The sequence below is a fragment of the Petaurus breviceps genome, unplaced genomic scaffold (genome assembly GCF_028583685.1).
Source record: "Petaurus breviceps papuanus isolate PSGF00001 unplaced genomic scaffold, PetGlider_PUasm1.0 126, whole genome shotgun sequence".
Taxonomy (NCBI): Eukaryota; Metazoa; Chordata; class Mammalia; order Diprotodontia; family Petauridae; genus Petaurus; species Petaurus breviceps.
In genome coordinates, this window is record NW_027185655.1 from 55,890,491 (window position 1) to 55,900,963 (window position 10,473).

At 40.4% G+C, this 10,473-nt stretch overlaps 1 long non-coding RNA gene across 1 annotated transcript; it reads left to right on the plus strand.

Moving 5' to 3' along the window:
* The first annotated feature begins 212 nt into the window (after window positions 1–212).
* On the plus strand, window positions 213–9,788 carry LOC138170344 (uncharacterized). Its single transcript, XR_011170580.1, has 4 exons — window positions 213–548; window positions 2,290–2,373; window positions 4,426–4,561; window positions 9,598–9,788. It is a non-coding gene; the product is annotated as an uncharacterized lncRNA (long non-coding RNA).
* The last annotated feature ends 685 nt before the right edge of the window (window positions 9,789–10,473 follow it).

The following is a 10,473-nucleotide window of genomic DNA, read 5'->3' on the forward strand; positions in this document are numbered from 1 at the left end:
ATTTTTATTGCTTAAAATGTTACCAAGTATGTGATAAGCACATAAGAAATGCTTGTTGACTAACTGATATTTGCACTGTCTGGCTATCCCATGAATGGAATGTTCTGTTCTCTTATTCTCCTTATCTTTCCTGACTTTCTACAAGATTAAACTTGCTTCCTACCTCCAGGAAGCCTTTCTACGTCTCCCCAGCTTTTAATCTCTCCAGTAGAAGACTGACTTCAGGGGGGATGGAGCCAAGATGACAGCATAGAAGCTGGAAAACTCTGTGCTCTCCCCCCATAACCTCTCAAATACCTATAAAAAGTAACTCTAAACATACAGAAGGCACAAAGTGACAGAGAGAAAAAAGCCTCCCACTGAAAGCAGCCCAGAAAGTGGACAGGAAGGGTCCATTGCAGCATGCTGGGAGCAGAGCCCAGCCCCACATGACTGAAGGAGGCCATGACTAGCTGCCGGCTGGAGGGACTTTGGGGGAGGGTGGATAACCAGCAGCTGTGGCAGTTTCCAGAATCATCAACCCATAAATGCCAAAGACAAAGTGAGAGGTCAGTGTGAACTTTGGGAACAGGGAGTGAGGGAGTGTGGTCCAGCCTCTGCCCCCAGAGGGAGAAGTGGCTGGGGTGCAGTGGCTGCCACCACATGGCTGCTTCAGAGATCCTGGCCTGCAGATTGTAGGAGGACAAAGCAGCCAGTCTGAGGGGTATGTGCATAGGTATACATAGACAGAGGGCACAGGACCAATTGAATAGGAAGGGATAATACTTAAAAGGTGAAATTGTGAGATGAGAGAGGAATGTAATGAGAGGAGATGGAGAGAGACAGAATGGGGTAAATTATTTCATATAGAAGAGGCAAGGGAAAAACTGTTACAATGGAGGAGAAGAACAGGAAGGCAAAAGGGAATGGGTCAACCTTATGCTCGTTGAATTTGGTTTAGGGAGCGAATAACATACACACTAAATAGGGTATCTCACCCTACAGGAGAGTAGGGGGGAAGGGGATGAGAGAGGGGATGATGGAGGGCAGGGAAGGTTGGGGGGAGGAAAGTTGGAAGCACCCATTTTTGAAAAGGGACAGGATCAAAGTAGAGAATAGAACAAGTCGGGGGCAGGATAGGATAGAGGGACATATAGTCAGTCTCTCACAATATATGCACTATGGAAATGTTTTACATAGCTACACATGTACAACATATGTTGAATTGCTTATCTTCCTAGTAAGGGTGGGTGATGAGGGAGGAAGTGAAAGAATCTGGAATTCAAAATTTTAAAATCAAATGTTTAAAAAAAATTTTTTTTACATGCAACTGGGAAATAAGATATACAGGTACAGGGGTATGGAGATCCATCTTGTTTTACTGGAAAATCAGAGGGGGAATGGGGGAGAATATTGGAGAGAGCAGATTGGGGGAGGGGTATACAATTGGATCACTGTTTTGGGGTGGTGGGTAAGGGAAAGACGGGGAGAAAATTTGTAACTCAAAATATTGTGAAAATGAATGATGTAAAGTGAAAATAAACATAAAATTCAATTTAAAAAAAGACGGGGGTGGCTAGGTGACATAGTGAATAGAGCACTGGCCCTGGAGTCAGGAGGACCTGAGTTCAAATCCAGCCTCAGACACTTAACTCAAAAACTAGCCTTGTGACCTTGGGAAAGTCACTTAACCCCAATTGCCCTGCCTTCCCCCCCTCCAAAAATGGAAAAAATTAAATTTAATTTATTTTAAAAATTTTTAAAAGACTGACTTAATTTACTCTCTTTTACGAGAAATCTAGATTTTAACATGTTGTCTCCTCCATCTTCCTCTTCCTCCTTGAAGGCAGGGACTCTCTCTTTTGCATCCCTAGAGTTTAGCACAGTGCTTGGTACATAATAATGCTTATCTATTGACTGATTGATTCTTGCCGCTCTTCACACATTACATTAGATTTCCCATCTCCACATCTTTGCACAGGTTGATCCTCCCTGCCTCCCACTGCACACTCCCTCCTCATTTCCACCTCTTAGAATGCCTAATTTCCTTCCTAGCTTAGCTCAAATACTACTTACTTAACTGAAGTCTTTCCTGATCCCCCAGGTACCTGTACTTCCCCCTGGAAATTACCATATATTTATTTATTTCATAGATATTTTAAATATAATTATATTTGTCCATGCTGTCTCCCCCCAGTACAATGCAAATTGGAGGGAAGGGATTTTCATTTTTTGTCTCAGTTTCCCCAGAGGGGAGAGCAAATAGTATATACTAACTAATTGCTGGTCAATTGGTTGTTTGAGTTTCAGAGAGGCTCATAAACTCCAACTGTGGAGAAATCACACCCAATTCAGGGAAAGGAAGAATCCCATACTCAGCCTCAACCCAATATGGTGCGTACATTTTGGTGTTTAGCTTTCCCTTCCCTTTGGCTTGCTATCATATGGACACACTGAGAGAGCAAAGCACACATAACATATTTCCTTCCTTTCATCCTCTCCTCCAACTCAAATTGTGTTTCTGTCCAATGCATGTTTAGTCTTCTTCAATAAAGGGGAAGCATCAACCTGAATTATTGATGCTGAGTACATCAGCTTTAAAGGAAAAAAAGTTAACACTGCAATGTAGTGTCAGAGACGCATTCTGGAATTGCTGAAGTGTTTAACGCAGTCATGGAGTATTACTGTATTTATGTACACCAGGCATCTAGAGAGGAGGAACAGCGCACTCAGTTATAACAATTCTGCAATTACAAGGATGAGTAAAGTATATTTCTGAGTCAGTTAAAACTGCAAATTATTTGACTACCATAAAATTGGCGGTATTTTGAATTTTTAGGACATATGATCCTATATCTCGGCTTCTCAAGTTAAAAAATACACCACCACAATCCTGTGATCAAAACCACCTTCAGGGATTAGGATACTAAGTACAGAGGAAAGAGTGCTGAACTCTGGTGTCAAAAGAATAGGGTTTAAATCCTGCTTCTGATACTCACTGCCTGCCTTTAGATTATAAACTCCTTGAAAGCAGGGACTCTTTTTTGGTCCCCTTTTTATTCCTAGCACTTAGGAAGGCACTTAATAAATGTTGGTTGATTGATTGAATAACTGTGTGTCCTTGGGCAAGTAAATCTCTCTGGCCTCATTTCCTCATCTGTAAAATGAGAAGTTGGGATTTTCTGGGTTTTTTTTTTTTGGAGGGGGTAAGTAGGGCAATTGGGGTTAAGTGACTTGCCCAAGGTCACATGGCAAGTTTTTTTCTGTTAAGTATCTGAGGCTAGATTTGAACTCAGGTCCTCCTGACTCCAAGGCTGGGGCTCTATTCACTGCACCACCTTGCCACCCCCCTGGATTTTCTGATTTCTAAGGTCTTTTCCAGGGCTGCTAGGTGTGCAATGGATAAAGCACTAGGAATCAGGAAGATTCATCTTCCTGTGTTCAAATCTGGCCTCAGACACTTACTATACGGTGTGACCCTGGGCAAGTCACTTAAGCCTATTTACCTTGGTTTCCTCATCTGTCAAGTGAGCTGTAGAAGGAAATGGCAAACCACTTCAGTATCTCTGCCAAGAAAACCTCAAATGGGGTCATGAAGAGTTGGACACAACTAAAAGGACTGAACACAGAAAAGGTTTTTTTTCCAGCACTAAATCAATGCTGCTATGAGCCTCTGAACTGGGGGAATTTAGCCTGAGGTAGGGACATTATAGTAATCTTCAAGAATTTGAAGGGCTGTCATGTGAAAGAGAGATTAGACATGCTCTGCTTATCCTGGATGGCAGAACCAGGACCAGGAGATGAAAGTCGTAGAGGCAGATTTTAATCCAGTACAAAGAAAAGCATCTTAACCCTCAAAGCTGTTCAATTATGGAAGGAATTACATTGCTAAGTGGTGAATCTCCCGTTCCTGGGTATCTTCCAGAAGAAGTTGGATGCCTACTTGTCAGAGATAGAGAATAAATTCCTCCTCAGATGAGTCTTAGAATAAGTGAATTCTTAGCCCCTTTCAGACTCTGAGAGCCTGGGTTTGTTTCTAAGCCAGAGATCTAGCCTATGATAAATATTTTATCTGCAGGTATAATATTTAGGGAAGCCCTTTCTGATGTGGGTGTTGGAGAATAGTACTAACGGCTGCTATTTTGAGTTTACAACGTTACGTTAGACTTTTACAAATGTTACATTAGACTTTTACAATATGCATTTGTAGAGTAGACGTGCAGTTTGGTTGTTGAAAAAGGCAAATGACCTCTTGAGGCAGAAAATTAGCTGTTACAGAAAGGAAAATAATTAAATAAATGAAATTAAATAATACAAAAAATAAATTAGAAAGAAAATAAAGGAAATTAGTTAAATAATTAAAACAAATTATAAAATATAAAAAATATAGTTTGATTGTGAAAAGGAGCAAGTCAAATTAACAAGCATTTATTAATTGTTTGCTAGGTGCCAGGTAGTGTATGAAAATGCTGGGAATGCAAATACAAGGGGAAAGAAAGAGTCCCTGCCTTCAAGGAACATATGTTCTTCTGACAACATGTACAAAGGAGAAAGCAGGTGTGAGTTAATGAAAGTAATTAAGGTAACCTCAACCCTACCCCCAGCATATAGAAGTAAATGAAAGAGTGAGCATGGGGCTAGTTTGGGCACTTCCTCAATATGAAGGGTTAAGGAAGATCTCGGGATGGAGTCAAAGGGGTGAAGTGATCTTACAGGGTGAGAGGGGTGCTGGGAAATGAGGAGAAGCTCAAAGATTCAGGGGGTGGGGGCAAGAGAAGAGCAAAAAAATGGCAGGAAAAAAACTCCCAACTTTTTATGAAAAACTGTCAAAATTCAAGTGTAAAAAACAGTGTTTTTCCATTAAAAACAGGAGACCAGGGGCAGCTAGGTGGTACAGTGAGTAAAGCACTGGCCCTGGAGTCAGGAGGACCTGAGTTCAAATCCAGCCTCAGACACTTAACACTAACTAGCTGTGTGACCTTGGACAAGTCACTTAACCCCAATTGCCCTGCCTTCCCCCTCTAAAAAGACAAACAAAACAAAACAGGAGACCTGAGTAGACAACTGAGAGAAACCTGTTTAAGGACAGAGAAATGACAGAGGCTGCCAGACATTGTGGTCTCTCGACTCATTTGTATGTGACTTTTAAAAAATTTATTTATTATTAATTTTATTTCTGTGAAAAACTAAAGAAGGAATTCTGTTTCCACAGTATTAAAACTACTCCCAGCTTTGAGTGACAACAGGATGTGAGTTAGAGGTAACTGGTTCTAATCAGAACTGTGACCTAAGCAGAATAATGTGCTAGTTTTATGTTAAGTGTCTGAGGCCGGATTTGAACTGAAGTCCTCCTGACTCCAGGGCCAGTGCTCTATTCACTGTGCCACCCAGCCACCCCAGCTTGTATGTATTCTTAACACATCCTAAGGGTGGAACAAGCTAATTTGAATACACATGTGATATATGACAAAGGATGGGGAACACATCAAGGAGGAGAACATGAAGTGGGCAGTTCAGGAGGTTGCATCGAATTGGGAACAGAGCATAAATAGCTTTGCCTTTGTCTGAGCAAGTATACTCCATCAGGGAGTTACCCATTCAGAATGAATATAAAATAAATGTAATGAGAACTTTCCTGGCTTCACAATGAGTATTTTCTTTCTAGAGCAAGCACGCTTCTCACATTTCTATTTATTGGTTTTATTTGTATTTATGTATTATAAATTTATTTGCTATTTGTGTGTCTGTTATTAATGACAATAAAAGCTTGTATTTCTATTAAGGTTTGCAAAGCACTTTACAAATACGATTTCAACCCTAAAAGATAAGAGCTATTATTAGCCCCATTTTACAGATGAGCAAATTGAGGCAGAAAAAGATTAAGTCACTTGTCCAGGGACCCACGGGTAGTATCTAAAACTGGACTTAAGCTCAGGTCTTCTGACTCCAGGTCTAGTATTCTATCCTCACTTATTCCCTAAGTGTCCTCCAGCTACTCACTGAGGTTGCAGAGGAGTTGTGCTGCATGTGACCACTGGACCCAGATGGTTCTGGAGGATCAAGGGAGGCTGGTGACTTTGCACAGCCCTCCCTCACTTAAATCCAATTCACTTATATGTCATGGCATCACATCCCTGATGTTATGGTTCTCTTTGAGAACAAAGAACAGACAGTAGCAAGCAACAAAAGATAGCAGGCCAGGTTTGGAGTCAAGAAATTTTGAATTTATTTTAAAAAACGATCTTTATTAGGAGCCATATGCAGCTCTTACTATGTGTCAGGTATCATGTGAAGTGCTAGGAATGCAAATATATAAGTATTTTTTAAAAAGGGAGCCAAAAAGTAGAGGGGGTAGAGGAAGTGGGAAAACAATACCCATGCCCTGGGGCATTAAAATTCCAGAGTCAAGAACAGAGCAGTTAAAGTTTTTTTGTGTAAGCCCTTCTCAAAGAGGACCATGGAATCAAGGAGATGATGACAAGACTTGCAGTTGACTTGGATTTGAGTGAGGGAGAGCTTTCTCCTTCTGGGAGAAAAAAACCGTCTGGGTCCAGCAGCCAGATATTCATCAGGAAGACTGGAGAGGGCCCAGGATGCAATGGGAGACCCTGGCTCTTCCTCAAACAGAGGTTCCAGGCAGGAATTCACTCATGGAAGGAGGGGTCACAAAGAGGCATCTCCAAAGTGAGAAGGTAACTGGGCCAGAGGCGTAAACATTCAGTCTAGAGCAGAGTTGGGAGAAAAGTGAGCATGGCTGGGGTAGGTTCTTTCTCAAATGAAGACAACCTGAGGAGTTTTGGAACCATTTGCCACTAGAAGAATGCAACATTTCAGCACCTTTCTAAGAGAGATTGTAAATTAAAATAGCTTATCAATCAATATCAAAATAGGCAATCAATCAATAGCTTATCAATCAATAAAAATTATTAAGTGCTTACTATGTCAGGCACTACGATAAGTTCTGAAGATACAAAAAGAAACAAAAGACAATCCTTGCCCTCAAGGAGCTCACAATCTAATGGACTTCATCATCTTAGGAGTAAAAAAGTGGATGTTTACCCGAAGAGTGGTGAGGATCAGAAGGGGAGAGCACATTTGTGTAGTACATACAGATTGGTCCCAAAGAGGCCAAAGACATCAAATGTTTTCTAACCGGGGTAAGACCTGGTTACCTTAGCTTGAAAAGGCCAAGGCCCCCAAGTGCATCGTGGGCCATCTCCAGTCGTCCTGATCTATAACCAGCCATTGGAGATACATGACTCTGGAGGATTAAGTGAGGCTGGTGACTTTGCACAGCCATGCCTCACTTAAATACAATTCACTTACGTGTAATGGCTTCATATCCCTGATGTCATGGTTCTCTTTGAAAACAAAGGACAAACAGCAGCAAGCAACAAAAAATAGCGTGCCAGGCTTGGAGTCAAGAAATCTTGAATTTATATACTGTCTCAGACATTTACTAGCTAAGGGGGCCCTGAACAACTCATTTAATTTCTTTCAGCCTCAGTTTCCTCCTCTGTAAAATGAGATGATTGTATTTAATGGCCTCCAAGTTTCCTTCCAACACTCAATCTGATATTGTAGGACTCAAGCCCAGAATTGCTTTTTTTTTTTTTTTTTTAATAAAAGTTAAATTACTTGTCCAGGGTCATACAGTTAGTAAGTATCTAAGGCCAGATTTTAACTCAGATCCTCCCACTTCAGGGTCAGTGCTCTGCCCATTGTACCACCTAGCTACCCCTGAATTATTTCTTCTAAATAGAGTGTTCTTTCCACGCCACTATGATAAAGTTCAGTCTGAATTAAAGGGATAAAGTTAGTCCAACTTTGAACCTCACTATGCCTTAGACAACTCAGCATGGTCCACTCATCATTCTTTCCACAACCAGGATGTCTCTTTGCTTTGCTTGATATAGTCAAAGACGCAGAAGACAACATTCCTTCTCAGCCATATTGCATGATGAAAAAAATATGAACAAATAAACAGCTTCCCTGATCCATAAATGTGCTCAGAAAACTTGGGGTGGGGAGAGGAAGAGGAGGAGGGTGCATAGAATAGAGTGAGAAATAACAAGTTTTGAACTTTGAGGAGCTACTGAAGACAAATGCATGAAACTTGAGTTGAATAATGGCAAAGGATTTGTGCTAAAGCATCTTTACTGTCTGACTGAGTTCCCTTGGTAGCTAGTAGCAGACATTTGTAGGATAGCTGGTTGGGGTTAGCAGTTCAGTCTGCAGCTATCTAAGAAGGTAAGTGACTTGTCTGTGGTCATATAGCTATAATTGGGAAATTCAGATCTGTGGGATTTCTAGCCCAATGTTCTTTTCCTTAAATTGCTGTCTTTCCCCATATGGCAATGGCAGATAAAAAATATTTAAAAGAAATATACTGCAGGATGCATTTATGAACTCCTTACAATAAAACAAAATATAATAATGGACTGAAGACCCTTTGAGATTTTCAATTCAATTTAACAAACATTGGATAGGCATTTATTGTGGGTTGAGCAAGGTGAGTAATGCTGGAAAAAGGACAAAGTTTAAACAAGACATAATCTTATTTAAGAAAAGCAAAATTCTGAAAAACAAGAAATAGAATTCTTGGGCCTTGGTTTCCTCATCTGTAAAGTTAGGGAATTGGACTGGGTCCCTGAAGTCCTTTCTAGGTTCCAAATTCTGTAATTTATAATCTAATACAATCCTTCTTTCCCTTTTCCTCTTCCATGCTGCTTTGATCGCCTTGGCTTATACTGTGGAACCAAATCTGAGAAGACTCAGACCTCCTTATCTAAGTCTGAAGTCAGGGCTCCCATCAGTGAGTGGAGTTTGGCCAGTACTCCCAGTTTTCCTTCACCTGATAATTGGATGAACTCCGCTTCCAGCTCAACTCTTCAGCTTTTTTCTCTCCCTTGTCAATCACCTTCTCAATCAGGAGAAACCTCCATCCGCCCCAAGCCCCACTCTCCTGATGGGGTGACTGCCTGCTCAGACTATTATTTCAGGAAGGGACTCAGTCATGCTTTGTTTCCCTCCTGTCTCCATGGCTTTCTGCCCTTTGTCACCTCCTTGCCCTCATAGGGGCACCTTTTGCTACATCCTTCTAGGTCTCTTTTATATGATTAAAATGTAAGTTCCTTGAGGGTAAAGACTATATTGATTATTTGTGGCACATTTGTTTTTGTCCAGACATTTCAGTCCTGTCCAACTCTTCGTGCCCCCATTTGGGACTTTCTTGGCAAAGATACTAGAGTGGTTTACCATTTCCTTCTCCAGCTCACTTTACAGATAAGGAAACTGATGTAGACAGGGTTAAGTGACTTGCCCAGGGTCACACAGCTAATGTCTGAGGTCACATTTGAACTCAGGTCTTCCTGAGTCCAGACCTGGCACTCTATCCACTGTACCACTCGGCTGCTCCTACATAAATACTAGTTATTGTTATTCTCATTATAGGAAGGGATCCATTATTTATCTAAGATCAGGAGAGCAGAAGCACAAAAGAAGGGGTCTCCATATCCAGACTTCAGGTGCCTAACCAGGGCATGTACTCACAGTTGAATGTGGGAGGTGGCTTGGGGAGAAACAGAGCAAACTGACCCTCTCCATCATCTCTTACAGAAAGGGTCTCAGGACATAGCGTGAGCTCACATTCTCTTTCGGTTATCACTGGCTCTATCAGCTCAACAACCTTTAAAGGGGATGCTTCACCAATTTTTAAGTCTTTAAAATTGTTCATTTTTATAATATGGATGTTAAATAGAAATTATTATAATTATGTTATAATTAATGTATAAATTATATTAAATACATATAATATTGATGTTAAAATAGAAATTATTCTTTTGGTTCTGCTTACTTCACTCTGAATCAGTTCCTATGAGTCTTTCCATATTTCTTTGAAATCATCTATTTTCTCATTTCTTACAACTAAATAGTATTCTGCCATATTCATTTAATACAAATATGTTCAGCCATTCTCCAACTGATAGGGATCCCCTTACTTTCTGGTGGAGTTTTTTTTTTTTTTGCCACCACAAAAGAGTAGCTATAAATATTTTTCTACATCTACTCCCTTTTCTTCTTTCTTTGATCTCTTTTAGGTATAGGCTGATTGGTGATATAGCCACATCACTGTTTAATAACTTTTCTGCATATAAGAATAAAATGAGTGGAATCAGAACAATTTGTACAATGACAACCCAATAAAGACAAACAATTTTGAGAGCTGCAAGAACTATGATCAACAAACAATCCATGACTCTCAAAGACCCCTGATGAACTCTGCTGTCTCCCTCCTGACAGAGAGGTAGCGAATTTCAGGTTGCTGAATGAGACATTTTTGAGCATATCCAATAAGAGAATTTGTTTTTCTTGACTATGCATATCTATTGCAGGGAATTTGCTTTTCTTTTATTTTTTTCCAAATAGGGTAGGGAGTGGGAGGGAGAGAAAATAGATTTCTTTTAATTAAAAAATTTTAATTAAAAAAAAAAG